General features: G+C 39.4%; 1 protein-coding gene across 1 annotated transcript in view; it reads right to left on the reverse strand.

Moving 5' to 3' along the window:
* The window catches only part of pik3cb (phosphatidylinositol-4,5-bisphosphate 3-kinase catalytic subunit beta), a 97,903-nt gene that overhangs the window by 42,555 nt on the left and 37,402 nt on the right, over positions 1-17,946 (reverse strand). The window contains 1 exon segment of the mRNA NM_001079460.1: positions 1,237-1,390. The gene's annotated coding sequence lies outside the window, so the exon portion shown is untranslated.

The raw sequence follows: 17,946 nt of genomic DNA on the forward strand, positions 1-17,946 counted from the left end.
TGAAGCACAGACCCTAGGTTTCTAAGCAATTTGGAAGAGCCAAGGTTAATTTGTCATCCAGTGATGAAGCAATACCAATAATATCACTTCCCTTAATTGTGTATAACAACAACAAACAAGATTATGTCAGCTGAACAGAACAGGCATTGTCCCAGTGTAGAAGAGAGGGGAGTGATGCTGGGCCCAGGCCAAGATCCCACAGTGACTATGTGCGCACATTAGCAGCAATGGAAGCTTAGAGGATGAGGCATAATCGAGTGCATGTGGAATAACTGCGCCTACAGCGGCAATCACCACAGCCACATAGAAATTCTGTCTAATGCTGACTAAATCCTCCTGAAAGTGATGTTAAATAAATCAGTGGAACACTTCTGAGTACAAACACTATAGAATAAACGAATATTTGTGTGAGCAAGGTGTCCATAGGAAAAAGAGCAGGTGCTATAATTATTACACTTAAGCAAATTACCCCATTAAAATGTGTACATAAGACTTAATCCATCTCTGACAGCTACAAATATCTTTTGAGCATTATATAGCAGTGAGCCAGCCCAAACGAGCTGCGGACCTAAGGTGGCAATGGGGCTGATAAAATAAAAGCTGGTCAGTGATGTTCTACTGCTTTATATAAAAGGAACTTCACTTACAGAATCTGCTATACATTGGCTAATATCTGCAGCTCCTAAAGAGCCATATCCCAACTAATGAAGACACAGATTGTGTATGACATTTTGGTTGCACTATGCTCCATAGCCATAAAAGAAATCCTTTTATCTAGCCCAAATCTAAAAACGTAGAGATCCTAAAATCTTTAGAAGTTGTAATGTATTTTGATTTTAAAGATTATTTTTAAAGATTTTACAGTTTATTCAATCTTCTAATCCTGCTTTGTCTTATATGTTCATTTATGTCCCTGTTTTACAGGTGTAATGTAAGGGCAATGATTCCCAGTGAGCTTTGTTGCCGTGTAAAAAAACTTGAAGGGCAAGGCACTTTCATGGTCGCCTGCCATAGAGAGTTTTTTACATAGGCGACTAATCTCCCTGTGTATAATTTCCCTAAATATAAAAAGCATTATCAGAACAGTCACCCTACTAGTTACAGACTATCTAGGTGAGGAAATCCGGATCATCCCCTATCCCCTCCATCCACTACTTTTGCTTCCACTAGAGGGCGGCTCCATGGTGTAAGAATGTATTTCCAGACCAATTGTAATAATAAAAATAAGTAATGTACCATAAGTGTCTTCAAACTGGGGAAGCCATTTCTCGCTTGGCACAGACGTCCTTCCCTTTCATGCCAGATAGGAGCTGCATCCAGGATAATTTCTTCATAAAGAGAAATAGATCTTTGCATAGGCTGCCATTACTCCATTTATTAGGGAAGAAACCTAAAAAGATTATTTAAGCATAATAATAAGCAAAACATGTATTACTTAAAGGAAATGTAATTTAGACATATTAATTTTATAACATGAAAACAAAAGTAGAATTTGTACAAAACTTAATGTCAAAGGACACACAAAGTAATGTGCCTGATAAGTCAGGTTGTAAGCCAATCCAGTGCTGAATTGCCAGGTTTATGGCATAGATATTTACGGTACATTAACCTACAGAATGCACAATGTATATATCATTTCATTTATCAGTCCATCTCAGCCCTTTTGTCTTATTTGACAGTTACCAAACTTTATTATGAATAAGAGAATACATGCAACATATTGATGTTAATAACGTAATATTGAGGAGTGAAAAAGGCCATGCAAAACAGAGACACAACACTATCATCTACTGATCAATTTGCATTATATAATCAGGTATAATTACCTTTTAAATATAGGAGTGGGAGAAACCAGTAGATGCTAATAAAGTGCATAAATAAACAATAACATAAGTATGTGCCTACCAGGCAAATGGAACATTATCTAGTGTACTCTCTCCTACAGACAGTAAAGTTAGTGTGGATGAGGCCTAAAAGGGGCAAACAATCAGCTGAAACAAGGAGAATTGAGGTTACACACACACAGATACAATTCAAGTTGTTTCATATAACATTACTTTGCTTGGCAGGGAACAACATTCGCCTTCCCAAAACAAATCTTTTCTCATGGGGCAGAAAATACAAAGGGAAAAGCTTTTTATTGCTGCCTGAACTCCGGATATAGCACGGTGTATAGAAAAAGCAAAGCATTCTGGTAAAGTATTATGGTAGGAATTTCCCTATAGACCCATTGGCTCTCTCACAGCACTCAGCTTACTGATTGCATTAGTGCCACCAGATACAGCATATAATGGAAGGGATAATGAAGCATTTAATCGAAGAAAAAAGTAAGAAGAAAAGCAAATCAAAATAAGAGCACAGCAGTGAAAAATAATTCTGCGAGAATTAGCATAATAATTAAGGCTGTCAGTGTAAATGGGTTCATAATAACTTTTTTTTTTTTTTTAGTGTGCTGTAAATAGACTTGATTTCATAAAATGAATAAACAAACACAGGGACTGTGGGCCAATCAGGCCTCTCCTTGAAGCTTGCAACAGCATTAAAAGGTGCCAACTGGGTCCCTACAGACCACTGGCAGGTTACTGGTTAGGTTGGGTTGAAAAAAGACCAAAGTCCATCAAGTTTAACCCTCATAGACCCAAACCGACCTATCTATACACTCACATACATAAACCATATATACCAACATCAATACAAATTGTAGATTTCAGTATCACAATACTTATGCTTGTTCAAAAATCATCCAAGCATTAAAAGAATCTGCCATCACAACATCACTAGGAAGGGCATTCCCCAACCTCACTGCCCTCACCGTGAGAAACCCCCTACGCTGCTTCAAATGGAAGCTCCGTTCCCCTAATCTAAAGGGGTGGCCTCTGGTGCGCTGATCATTTTATATCGAAAAAAGAACATCCCTTATCTGCTATAATCCCCTCTAATGTATTTGTACAGAGTAATCATTCCCCTCACAAGTGCCTTTTTTTTCAGAGAAAACAACCCCAACCTTGACAATCTAATCTCATAATTTAAATCTTGCATCCCCTGTACCAGTTATACCCCATCAGATCACGAACGATTGTATTATCCTAATATTTCTTAGTGTATTGGTGGCCAAACTGAAAATCTGCTTATTTGCCAGCTTCATCAAGTAAATGCCTAACCATACGGACACCAGCTTGCCTTATTATATACATGCTTTCCCACAGCCCCGAGCCATAAATGTGATCTGTGAGGTGCAAGGGCTTTTTTTACTTTCCCCCAACATGCAAGTGCTGCTCTGCAGGGTCCCACAAACGACATTGCCCAATCATGCTGACATACCACAATTTGGCAAGGTAATTTTCCTATTAATAGGATGCTCCCTTTCCATTATCAACCATAGTTCAGAAGCTGTCCTGGACTGATACAGAGGTTGCTAGAACACTAAAATCTTCACTTCCCAATACACAAAAATCAGTGGCGCTCATTTATAAAGTTTGCACAGTGCAGAATTATTCACACAGTGAACATATTTGCCCTGCCCGTGTTTATATTTATAAAACTGGACAAGATTGGTGCATTTAATTTGCAAACATAATTGTGAATTTTTATTTGCAGGGCGAATATTCTTAAGAGTTTTTAAATATAACATAATCCCAATTTGCTCATATTTATGCCCACACTGTGTCTGAATTATGTCACAACTTATTATGGTGGTGTAAAAAATATTCACTAAACAGACTTTGCAAATTGAGACTTTATATTCGCAACGTAAACATTGACACTATACTCGCACACAACATACACGCACAGTGTTCATGCTCCCACAAACCTCAATCGTATTTACAAGTCATATGTTCAATGCACATTTCATAGTGATTCGCAAAAAAAAAAAAAGAAAGAGGGCAACAGCAGTGCAAAATTTAGGGAAAAACTTGTGCAAAACCAACCATATGGTGAAAAAAATATGTGCCGCGCAAACTTTATAAATGACCCCCAGTGTGTCTGTAAAGGACAGTGAAGGTAAAGCTGCTGAATGTTACTCAGCAGAAACATTATTGTGGAACTGCAGCAGAGAATGTTTGCCAGTGGAGAGCAAAGAGTTTAGATGCACCAGATTTTTTCTTGAATCTGTGTGTCTGCTGGGGCACTGTGAAATCATGAAAACAGCCAAGCATTGCATATGTGCATGCAGCCAAAATAGGGAAATCACTCACATGACAAAATACAGGCCTTTTGTTATCACATCAAAGCAAAAAGATCAAACAGCATGCTGATTCCCCAGATTGGGCACAGCTTGTCAGCAAAGCTAATTGGTTGCAGGGAATCAAAGCCACAATCCAAAGGATGATTAGAGGAGATATAATATTGTATTTATCATTTGCAAAGCACTGTAGCCCAGCTATTTACAGCAAATAAAGAGCCAGTTATGGTAGTGATTTGATTATCTAAAGACTTAACAAGTGCACTGTATTAGAGACAGGTGGAAGTGGGGAAAAAAGTACATTTAAGAATAGAATAGTTTTTGTCCAAACACCTAACCTTTTAGTTTTATATTTACTTTTTTAAGGGGATTTAAGCCATATCATGGCTAACTCAGGCTGCTAACTCCAATCTGTGGCTAAAATAACAGCCTGTCTGTCCCAGGTGCTTAACTACAGATGAAGCAGAATGGCCCAGAAGTGTAGACTGCCCAGAGGATACAGTGGAGGCTGTGCACACTTATGCAACCACATTATTTTAGTTTTTTTTGGTTTTTTTCCCTCCACCTAAAAGATTTCAGTTTGTTTTTCAATTGAGTGGTACAATTTATAGGTCACATTAAAAGGTGGAAAAAGTTCTGAAATTATTTATCTTTGTCTCATTTTTGTACAGCACAGGAACCTGTCTTTTATATCCACTGTATATTGATAAAACAAATAGCAATTTACTGATGTTTTTAGGACACTATAAAATTAATTAGTTGTGGGGACCAGTAATATATAGTTATGTCACTGACCTGATATGGTTGGGAGTCTGGCAGATATCTACTGGGCAAGTTTAAAAATTAGACTGTACAGGTATGGGACCTGTTATCCAGAATGCTAGGGACTTGGGGTTTTCCAGATAAGGGGTCTTTCCGTAATTTGGATCTCCATACCTTAAATCTACTAAAAATCATTTCAATATTAATTTAACCCAATAGGATTGTTTTGCCTCCAATAAGGATTAATTATATCTTAGCTGGGATCAAGTACAAGGTACTATTTTATTATTACAGAGAAAAAGGAAATTATTTTTAAAAAGTAGAATTATTTGCTTATAATGGAGTCTATGCACAAAATGCAGTTTTTAAATGAAGGTTTACGTTATTAAGGGAGAAAAAAAACTCCAAATCTACATGGCCCTGTGTGAAAAAGTGATTGCCCCCTTGTTAAAAAATAACTTAACTGTGGTTTATCAATTTCAATATCAATTTCTGTAGTCACCCCCAGGCCTGATTACTGCCACACCTGTTTCAATCAAGAAATCACTTAAATAGGAGCTACCTGACACAGAGAAGTAGACCAAAAGCACCTCAAAAGCTAGACATCATGCCAAGATCCAAAGAAATTCAGGAACAAATGAGAACAAAAGTAATTGAGATCTATCAGTCTGGTAAAGGTTATAAAGCCATTTCTAAAGCTTTGGGACTCCAGCGAACCACAGTGAGAGCCATTATCCACAAATGGCAAAAACATGGAACAGTGGGGAACCTTCCCAGGAGTGGCCGGCCGACCAAAATTACTCCAAGAGCGCAGAGACAACTCATCCGAGAGGCCCCAAAAAACCCCAGGACAACATCTAAAGAACTGCAGGCCTCACTTGCCTCAATTAAGGTCAGTGTTCACGACTCCACCATAAGAAAGAGACTGGGCAAAAACGGCCTGCATGGCAGATTTCCAAGGCGCAAACCACTTTTAAGCAAAAAGAACATTATGGCTCGTCTCAATTTTGCTAAAAAACATCTCAATGATTGCCAAGATCAATATCTTGTGGACAGACGAGACAAAAGTTGAACTTTTTGGAAGGTGCGTGTCCCATTACATATGGCGTAAAAGTAACACAGCATTTCAGAAAAAGAACATCATACCAACAGTAAAATATGGTGGCGGTAGTGTGATGGTCTGGGGTTGTTTTGCTGCTTCAGGACCTGGAAGGCTTGCTGTGATAGATGGAACCATGAATTCTACTGTCTACCAAAAAATCCTGAAGGAGAATGTCCGGCCATCTGTTCGTCAACTCAAGCTGAAGCGATCTTGGGTGCTGCAACAGGACAATGACCCAAAACAAACCAGCAAATCCACCTCTGAATGGCTGAAGAAAAACAAAATGAAGACTTTGGAGTGGCCTAGTCAAAGTCCTGACCTGAATCCTATTGAGATGTTGTGGCATGACCTTAAAAAGGCGGTTCATGCTAGAAAACCCTCAAATAAAGCTGAATTACAACAATTCTGCAAAGATGAGTGGGCCAAAATTCCTCCAGAGCGCTGTAAAAGACTCATTGCAAGTTATCGCAAACGCTTGATTGCAGTTATTGCTGCTAAGGGTGGCCCAACCAGTTATTAGGTTCAGGGGGCAATTACTTTTTCACACAGGGCCATGTAGGTTTGGATTTTTTTTCTCCCTAAATAATAAAAACCCTCATTTAAAAACTGCATTTTGTGTTTACTTGTGTTATCTTTGACTAATAGTTAAATGTGTTTGATGATCAGAAACATTTTGTGTGACAAACATGCAAAAGAATAAGAAATCAGGAAGGGGGGCAAATAGTTTTTCACACCACTGTATATATATATATATATATATATATATATATATATATATATATATATATATCTCAATCATATGCTGGACTTGATGGCCCAAACCCTCCAAACTATAAATACAAATGGAAAACAGATGCACAATTTAACCCATACCATCCATAAAAAACTGCATTTTGTGTTCAATTATGTTATCTTAGACTAATTATGTTATCTTAGACTAATAGTTAACGGTTTTGGACAAATTAAACCCATATATTACCTAATGTTAACATGCTAAAAACAACCGCATTTACGCTTAAAGTATGGAAAAAGGCTAAACTGAAATAGCTTAGCTCCCCATACTCCCCCTTGACCGCCACAGCCTTACCCATCCAACCCAGAGAGAGAGAACCTCTTTATTCATGGTTAAGGACCTGCTCAACCCTAACTTAGCATCTATCTTACCCCTTGAAACTCTTCAGCAAAAGATCCCAAATTTCCAACTCCATTGGTATAAGTACTTCCAATTAAGGCATTTTCTAGAACCATTTATTAAATATTTCAAAGATAATCTGCATACTCAATTTGAATCTCTAGCATACAAGGGTCTTGCCCAAAAGGGTTTGATATCTAAATACATGCCTTGATTAACGACCCATTTCTCGAACAAGGATACAAACATTCCTATATGCTGAAATGGGAAAAGGTGATAGGATCAGAAATTACAATGGAGGATTGGAACCTCATTTGGGGAAACGCAAAAACAAGTTTGACATGTACTAAGCAAAAAAAGAATTAGTATAAAATATTAATGTTTTGGTACCTCACCCCGGTGAGGCTGAACAGAATCTACCCTGAATACCCACAGACATGCTGGAGATGTGGAGGAGCTTTAGGAGATGTACCACATATATTCTGGTCTTGCCCTCCCCTACAATCTCTCTGGGACAAAGCCCGAGATCTTTTGTCAACTCTTATGCACCAAACAATCCAAAAAAACATTTCAACTAGGCAGACCCATAACAGGACTCACTAGATCACAACAGAAACTTGCCAACCACATACTAACCGCAGTCTGCATCTCCATAGCATCCAAATGGAAAACACCCAACTCTCCCAACTTGGGAAGAACAGAAACTTTGAGTCTAGGATTGCCTATCTTCACAACAAGACCCCAGCATACCTAAAAGTCTGATCTACATGGGAGCTTCAGTCCCTTATGAAAGGAGAATGAAGACAGACAGCAATAACAAGGACAATAATTATTACCGCTTCAAGAGAACCAAAACCAGCAGAACTGAGGTTCACTATGTTTAGTATGCTTACTATGTTTCTTTTTATGTTTTGTATTGATGTTTACTTGCAAAAGAAAATAAGAAAAAAAACCAATAAAAATATGTGTTACAAAAAAAAAAAAAGAACTAGAGGATGGGGAGGTATATTGTTATTTGCATACTTAAATTTTAGCCCGGGCCTGACCCTTAACATGGGAGATGCGGGTAACCATACGCTAGCTCTAACACATAAGGCTATTCTGCCACTTACATGCGAGATTTAGGAACTTGTTTGTGGTTCGACAAGCTAAAAACATATTTTTCTGTGCACAAGTCAGTGTTTCAGTACAGTTTTGAGAACATTACCAGAATTACCACATGTTCTTATGCTTCAAAAACATGTTGCACAATTCTAATTACGTTTTCTGCCAGTTAAAAGAACGGATTATAGCTCCTGTGTCAGTAAGCATTCTACTTAATAGACACTCTATAAAAAAAAAATTCTGGAAAAGATCCAAACTAGTTGTAAAAACTATCTGTGTATTTTGCAATAATATTTCATACTCACTAAGAAAAATGTCTTTGAAGTTCAATGCAGCCACTTAATGTCACCAACATGCGCAATGTAGCTATGATGTTAATGTTACAATGTCTACATTGCCAGGTTATGCCAGAGTGAACTGATGTAAGAAACCCAGCAATACCGCAAGATTTCACAATCAGCTTCTATACCAAGACCCTCAACTTGGGGCCCAATGTGTGACAAGACATTCAAGAAGAAATAACCAAGATCAGTATATAAGAGTCAGTAATATTCTCATAAGCTGGCCACAATTACTAATGTATGACAATTGCCATGGTTAGTGCACAAAAAGAGACAACCTGCTTGCTATATACACATATACAATTTTAAGTTCTTCAGCAAAGCTTTCTATTGTAGCCTCTGAAAGTACAATTTTCACCTTCCTCTCCGGGGTATGCGCACTCAGAAAAGTTTAATCAGGACTTAGTTGTCCTTTAATTTTTATCTTGGTGCATAACACTTCTGCAAGATTCTCACATTCTCTCACAGTCTAATTCTAGGTTATCATCTGGTGCTAAACCCAAATCACCTCTCATTTTAAAAATGTGCAAACAGCAGAGCAGATGTTCAGCATTCAGTGAAGAGGCAGGTATAACTAAGTGATGGACCCAACCAGCGTCAAGGTGCCCAATGTCTGTAGAGTGAATGGCACAGAAGCAACTTCTAAATGGAGTGCAGGTGGTTCTTCACAGTGAGGGCAGTGAGGTTGGGGAATGAACTCCAGGGTGATGTTGTGATGGCAGTTTCTATTAATGCCTTTAAGAGTAGCCTGGATGAGTCCTTAAAGGAGAAGGAAAGGCTAAGTCACTTGGGGGTGCTAGGCACCCCCAAGTGACTTAAATCGCTTACCTTATACACCGGGCTGGTGCCCCTGTCAGGACAAAACTGCACCAGCCTGGGGTAGCAGCGAGCGCTTCCTTCTTCCGCGGCGAAATCCTTGGGCCGGCGCATGCGCATTTGAGTGAAAAGCTGACTTTGTTGTTAAACGTTCGGCGTTTCACTCTAATGCGCAAGCGTGCCAATGCGGAAGAAGGAAGCGCTCGCTGCTACCCCGGGCTGGTGCTGTTCTCTCTGTACAGGGGCACCAGCCCGGGAACAAGGTAAGCGATTAAAGTCACTTGGGGGTGCCAAACATTTTAGCACCCCCAAGTGACTTAGCCTTTCCTTCTCCTTTAAACAAGCATAATATCCAAGCCTATTGTGAAACTAAAATCTACAGTTAGTATAGCTATTGGTATATACCAGTAGTTCTTATTTGTGAGTGAATAGATAAGTCAGTATGAGTGTTTATATATGTGCACTGGGGTTCGTTTTAAGTGGTTAAACTTAATAGACTTTGGTTTTCAACCCAACTTAATTATGTAACTGTATCAGTTACTTTAGATCTGCAGATGTTAAAGCATTTTCCTTGCTGAATAAGAAGTTATAGGGCTAGAAATAAATGTGATTCATGGGCATTTTTTGAGGATGAAAGAATTAAGCACATGGTCTAGTCAGTGCCACAAGCAGTGACAATGTACAGCCGAAGCCCTAAAATAGCCCAGGGAATGGTCACAAGCCCCTGCGGAGGAACTGAGTCACCAGGAGGAAGGAAAACAGGAGCGAGCACAGGTCTCTCAAGCTGAACCAGGAATATTAGCTTGAGATGTTCTGTGGCTTAACCCTGTCATAACAGCTGCTTCCCTGCAATTCCACAGACTGTATAGCACAAATCCATTTAGAGTGCAATATTATTGTGTTCAACAGAAACAGGAGATGTGCTAAAAATATATTTTAATCAATTAAAAAAAAAAAGAATATAGAATTAGCCAGCTATGACCAATTCAACCCAATCCATATGAACACAAGTTCATACTGCTCCCTTACCTCCTACTCAAGATGCAGCAAATTAATGTGATGTACTGTATGGCATGATCTGCTGAGCAGTGTGTGTATAATAAAGTGTGGGCACTTGCACTTTGCATAATAACAGGAAGTTATACATCATATTCACAAGGAAATACCAAGGAGCTCAGTCATAACCATAATAATAAAAACAAGTAAATTCCCATTATTCATTGCATGGTTTCTATACCAGCAAGACCTGCAAAATAGCAGAAACTATCTTCAGGTATAAAGGATGAATGACAAAGATTATGATTTAATTTTTTATCTGTGGTGTTTTTTGAAATATTAAAATAAAATAGCAGGTGTCCATCTTGGAATTTTTTTTTTTTTTTTTACTTTTTTTATTGAGAATGATATTTGCATAACATTGTCATCACCATTGTGTGGTATTACATTTAGTACATCAATAAACTGTTTATTTATTAATCATACATATTTGTTATGTTTCATTCTTTAAATGGGGAAAAGGGGCGTGGGGGGTAGGGAGGAGGGGAAAAGTTAAGGGAGGGGGGTGAGCAAGTCAGGATCTTGCTTTTTTCAGGGTCCCGGCTTGCTAGGAGGTGGAAGGTGAAAAACAAAACTTGGAACAGTGGGGGAAAAACTGGTGTTATTGCAAAACATTATATCAGTTGATCCTGTTGGAATGCTTCTGTATTCTTCTCTCCGAGATCCGGGTTCTACCTATAGGTTTTCTTAACTCATATGTCCCTTGGGGCTTTTCAGCGCATTTCCCCCATCATACAAATTTCCTTTTATCTTGTGTGGGGAGTGAAGGCATGGTTCAACTAGGAAAGATAGAATATTGTAGCCATGGGGCCCAAATTTTTTGAAACCGTTCTTGCCGATCTGTGAGAATGCTAGTTAATTTTTCATTAACTAGTATCCAGTTAATCTTATTTTTTAATTGTGGTATGGGCAAAAGTGGAGATTTCCATGCTTTGGCTATAGTTAGTTTAGCTGCTGTAAAGATTTGATTTATTAACGTTCTTGTGTTTTTGTTTATATTGGGGATTTTCTTTCCCAATAGTGCGTGTTCTGGCGATTTGGGTAAATTTATACTTGTAACTGAATATATCATTTGGTATACTCTAGTCCAGAATCTCTGCACTCTGGGACATTGCCACCATGTATGGTAAACCGTGCCTTCACTTCCACATTTTCTAAAACATTGTGGGTCACATTGGTTGTTAACTTTATGGAGTCTGGATGGGACCAGGTACCAGCGTAACAGAACCTTGTATCCTGCTTCAAGCAGAGAGGTATTAATTGAGTTATGTGCGGTTTGGTCCCATATTAGGAACCAGTCTTTTTCCTCTAGCATTTGACCAAGGTCTCTTTCCCAGGCTTTTACGTAGGGCAAGGTTGGTGGGAGGCTGGTCTCAGATAGGAGACTGTATAACTTCGAAAGCACTCCTTTTGAATAAGGATATTTTGTACATATGGTTTCCAGGTATGTGGAAGGTGGTACCTGTGTGCCTTTAAATTTGGATTTCAGGTAATGTTGCACCTGAATGAACCTGAAAAGTTCTCCCGGGGGCGGGGAGTATATTTGTTGGAATCTGTCCCAATTTAGGGGGCCAGAAATTCCATACATGTGTCCATCTTGGAATTTTAACAGCAATCTTTCAGTCTCTGCTTAACACCATTGGCCAGATGTTATAGTAAAAAGGACCCTAGTAACCAGGCAGGTGTTTGAATGAGAGACAGGAATAGAAGAGGTCTGAATAGATAAGTAATGAAATGTAATGGTTGGGCAGTTATCAATCAAGCACAATACACAAGCATATAATCTGGCAACCTGGTCTGGCAGGACAGAGTCAGCAGAGTCAGCCTGTGTATGGCCCCCCAGGTACAAACACACTAAGGGACCTGGGACACGAGATGTTTTACCACCCTGCTCTTCTAGTGTGGGCAACAAAACTCCCAAAGTTTCCTTCCCAACAACATTAAAGGAGAAGGAAAGGCAAAGTCTCTTGGGGGTGCCAAAATGTTAGGCACCCCCAAGTGACTTAAATCGCTTACCTTCTACCCCGGGCTGGTGCCCCTGTACAGAGAGAACAGCACCAGCCCGGGGTACCTGCAGCGCTTCCTCCTTCCGCTTCGGTCACACGCGCATGCGCAGTAGAGTGAAATGCCGAACTTTAACAGAGAAGTCGGCTTTTCACTCTACTGCGCATGCGCCTGTCGTTTAGTCCTTCCAAAAAGAAGGCAGAAGAAGGAAGCGCTCCCCTACAGGTACCCCGGGCTGGTGCTGTTTTCTCCTAACAGGGGCACCAGCCCGGGGTACAAGGTAAGCGATTTAAGTCACTTGGGGGGCCCAACATTTTGGCACCCCCAAGGGACTTAGCCTTTCATTCTCCTTTAAGGTAAATCACCGGTGGGAGTCACAATTGCTTAAGAGCTGGCAAGAAAACATGTCACAGGGCCTTTACTGTAACACTGCAGAATTGTGCTTCTAATGGAAATACCTCTGCTAGCCTGGATGTCTATGATCTTTCTCTAAAGGCTTTTCACATAAAAATTTAATTTGTACTGAGAGTCACATGTGTATGAAAAACAATAGGATTCCTGGAAAGTAAGAAGTTTCTCTCCAAATGTTTCCATTTTATGGCTAACCCACTGGGCTTTAAAGCACAGACATGGGAGGTGCTGATCAGCCTTTACAGAAATGGTCCCTCATTTATTTTTGAAAACGAAAAATTCTTATCTGGAGACTATGTGCGCAGGGAATTGGGTGGGTCAGAATAAGTCTAACGTTGTGTTTTCACAAATAATTCTTTGTTCTTACCACAATTTGTTGTGTGAGCTGGACTAGAAATGCCTGTGCTTGCAGACATAGCTTCATAAGTGTTTTTGTAAAAGAGGCGATCTGATTGTGCCAGAACTAGTCCATTTTCTAGTGGGCGAGCTTGGGATCCCCAACCTTTTTTACTCATGAGCTACACTCAGATGTAAGAAGCGCTGGTGAGCCACACAAGCATGAAAACAGTTCCTTGAGGATGCCAAATAAAAACTGTTATTGGCTATTCAGTAGTCCTATGTGAACTTCTAGCGTGCAGGAGGCTCTGCCTGGAGAACACTGAGTCTCTGTGCTTCTAAAACTTGTCTCTAAGCCAGAAATTTAAAAATGGGCACCCGCTTTAAGACCACTGGGAGCAATATCAGAGGGGGTGGTGAGCAACATGTGAGCCACTGGTTGGGGATCATTGCTATAGGGTAATCCAAAAACTGGAACAAGGTGAAGGGAAATTGGTTTTCTTCTCAGGATTTGTACCGTTCTGCAAAGTAGTTACCCCTGCTATGAAGAGTGCTTCTTGTTGTAGCCTATGATGATGTCCTACCTCAGCCTGACTACCAAGCTCTTTTAATAGCACATACATTGCTGACAGAAATAGAAAGTGCCCTGTTATTAGAATGCAGAGGTGTGGGCCAGAACAAGGGCAATGCAGCTAATAGTGAGCAGCAAGAGAAGGAAAATGGATTTGGGGTTTATTAAATCTGGGTTGGTCTCCAGTATTTTAAACTGGTTATACACTAAAAGCAAAGACAGTATGATACTTTCATCAATTCCCCTCTATCTAGCAGTTAGCAGATTAGTAAGCCTTGTTGCCAAATCTTTACATACATTTGTTGCTGGTTTTTCTTAGCATCAAACTGCTCTGTAGCAGACTTTACTAAGGCTTCAAGTTGACGATGAAGCTGCAACTGAGAAAAGCCAGCAACTAGTGTATCAAAGTATAACAGTGTAGTGCATCCAAAGTGTTAAAAATAGTTCTACTTTAAGTTCACTTTTAATATGTTATAGATATTATAAACATACATATCTGTTTTAAATGTTTGGGGGTTTTTTTTTGGTTTTTTTAATAGTTTTTAAAATATTTGCCTTTTTCTAGCTTTCACATGGGGGTAACTGCCCCTTTGCAGCAAAAACCCTATTGCTCTGTGAAGCTATAATTTTATTGTTAACCTGGCAATACACAGGCTGATAAGCTGTCAACTTGGTCTGGGCCTAAGTCTAGAGATTTGGGAAAAAAACTGGCCAGATGAGGTCCATCTTTGGGAGGAGGGCTCCTGTAAGATCCAAGTTTTTCATTCAAACCAGTAGACTGTTGCTAGGGTAAATTGTAAGTTTGATGTAGACAACAATATTTTAAGATGAAACCTCCTTTTAACACTTAATCTCACCAGTGCAGTAATTCGTTAATGGTTACTAATTTCATTTTTACTTTCCTTGCTCTACTTGCAGTTGGCTGAACAAAGCAAACTGGTGATTGGTTTACAACCCATGTGAAAATGTGGCTGAGTAATAAGGCTCACTGATCTACAACTGGGAAATGTGAAAAGACGCAAAACAACTTCATTTCAATAAAGCAAGTCACTTGTCCAGGCCTAATGGACAGTATATGCACATGTGTACACACACTAGTAAAAGGGTTTTTTGTTTTTTTTTGTTTTGCTGGTTCTCATCTTTACCAATGACTGACCACATATTTTGCTTTCCTGAATGCAAGGGGGCGGGGGGCAAATTATGTCCTCACTTCCTTGAGGGAGAGAGCTTAATCTTTAACAAAGATGCCTTAAGGGTAAGGTTCAGCCGGCTGCTGCCCGACTTCTCTTTCACCTCACTTTGATGCAGTACCAAGGATCACATGACCCCCAAGGAACTGAGCTGTTTTTGGGTGGAGATCCTGTTTTTTTGCATAATGAACTGAAATGTAATTTACAGCAGATTTCCAATATAAGTTCATTAAATGATTTTAATGTAATTTTGTAAATAAGGTTGCAATTGAAAGTTGCATTTGTTTATGATTTTCTGTTCTCTAGTTATGACTCTAGAAACAATGTCAGAAGAGTCGAGAACATAAACACCCAGACAGATACTGCTTTGAATGCAGTTTATAGGTTCATCCTAGTTTTACAAGCAGCTTTACTGTTATATATAGTTATAATTTAATAATTTCATCCCTAGTTGTACTGATATTTCCTTGCTCCAACGAGAATGCATTCTGGAGGTGTTGCTGGCTATTTATGATGTTTACGGTGATTAAAATGATATTTTCAGCAATTTAAACTATGCAAATATTTTAGCCCTTGAAATCATGTGGCACATGTGCAGTTACATAAGTGTACTTGAGAGTTACTGCAATTTCCATGGCCTAAAGGTGCCCATTACACCAGGGGTCCCCAACCTTTCTTACTCGTGAGCCACAGTCAAATGTAAAAAGACTTGGAGAGCAACACAAGCACCCTAAAAAGTTCATGGAGGAGCCAAACAAGGCTAATTCCAGACATGGCGTAGGGCTGATATTTTCGGCAAGCAGTAAACCCTTGGCGAAAACACAGCCCTACGCCTGCTACTTGTGCCTGCACCCGAATGAATGAGATACTCTCGGGTGCAGGCACATGTAGCCGATATACGTATAAAAACGCGAGATAATGCAAAGTCTCATTCATTTGGGTGCAGGCACAAGTAGCAGGCATAGGGCTGTATTTTCGCCAAGCGTTTTTCCGCTTGCCGAAAATATCAGCCCTACGCCACGTCTGGCATCAGCCTAAGGGCTAAGATTGGCTATTAGGGAGCCTCTATGCACACTATCAGCTTACAGGGGGCTTTATTTAGTAGTAAATCTTGTTTTTATTCAACCAAAACTTGCCACCAAGTCAGGAATTCAAAAATAACTACCTGGTTTGGGGGCACTGAGAGCAACATCCATGGGGTTGGTGAGCAACATGTTGCCCCCGAGCCACTAGTTGGGGATCACTGCCATACACCTTCAGATCTGCTCGCTTGGCGATGTCGCCAAGAGAGCGGATCTTCTCCCGATACACCCACCTACGTGTGGGCGATATCGGGAGAATCCAGGCTAATTCGATCATTTGGCCCTGGGGCCAAACGATCGAATTATAACGACGGGTATAGGAAAAGTCGGTGCGGGGACCACATCAACAAGCCGATGCGGCCCCCGATCCGACTAGAATTTTTAACCTGCCCGATTGAGATCTGGCCGATTTCAGGCCAGGTATCAGTCAGGCAGGCCTGTCGGTAGTGCCCATACACGAGAACTGGCCCGTGTATGGGGACCTTAAGAGGGACTCTAGCACTTGATATATAATTATCCCTTTATATACATTATTGTGTGCCCAGAATATGTATTCCTACTGTCTTCATTTGCCTTTGTACCTAGGAATGGCAGTTGTTAATAAGTAGATGATTCTGCAAATGTAAGCACAGTATATTTGTATGCCCAGTGGTGTGCTAATCCAGTAGTGGGAATCACAACTCCTGCGAAAAAGTATAGCTAAAATAACAAGAAAATAAATGTTGTTTGCACACAATAACTCTTAAAATCTACAATCTATTTTTCAGCACTATCTATTTTTTTTCAGCACTAAAATAACAGGGGTTGACAAATAGTTAAGGGCTTTGTTTAAAGTAAATCATTCTAATGACATGTTAATATAAATAGATTTTAAGAATTGAGATATCGGTTTTCAACTTCCGTGTTTATGTGCCAAAAAGTCACATGATTTTAGGGATTCAGATCGGCCAGGACCATGGATTCGGCCAAATTTGAATCCTGGTGAAAAAGGCAGAATCTTGGCTGGGTGCATCCCTACTCTCTATATATTGTGAGTAAAGATAGGGAGTTAAAGGTCAGGCTATACCTGTAAAAAAATAGACCACTCACACATCACTATGCACAATACTAATGGGCTTATTTATCAATTTTTGAGTCTGTAAATTAGAGTTTGGTTTTTAAAGGAACAGTAACACTAAAAAATGAAAGAGCTTTAAAGTAATAAAAATATAATGCACTGTTGCCCTGCACTGGTAAAACTGGTGTGTTTGCTACAGTAACACTACTATAATTTATATAATAAGCTGCTGTGTAGCCACGGGGGCAGCCATTCAAGCTGGAAAAAAGGAGAAAAGGCACAGGTTACATAGCAGATAAGCTCTGTAGAATACAATAGTGTTTTATCTGTTATCTGCTATGTGCCTGCGCCTTTTCTCCTTTGAATGGCTGCCTCCATGGCTACATAGCAGCTTATTTATATAGATTATAGTAGAAGTAAACACACAACTTTTACCAGTGCAGGGCAGCAGCACATTATATTTGAGTTACTTTTATACACTTTCATTTTTTTGTTACTGTTCATTTAAATCGATTAAACTCACATATCGAATGCTTGCTTATTTATTAATAAGGAAAACTCATTCAAATAAAATCCTCTAACTTTTCGAGTTTAAAAACTTTTTGAGTTTGAAAATATGGCTTGACCAGTACAACTAACATTGACTTTTATAGAAAGTCGCAAGCTTTTAGAGGGCAAATTCTTACATTCAAGTTTTCTGCACTTAATAAATACCAGACATTTAAGTTTTTTAAAAAAAAATTAGAATCATGAAAAAAAATAAATAAATGATAAATCTCCCCCTAACTGTATGCAAGAT

This window comes from Xenopus tropicalis, chromosome 5, assembly GCF_000004195.4.
Source record: "Xenopus tropicalis strain Nigerian chromosome 5, UCB_Xtro_10.0, whole genome shotgun sequence".
NCBI classification, from domain to species: Eukaryota; Metazoa; Chordata; class Amphibia; order Anura; family Pipidae; genus Xenopus; species Xenopus tropicalis.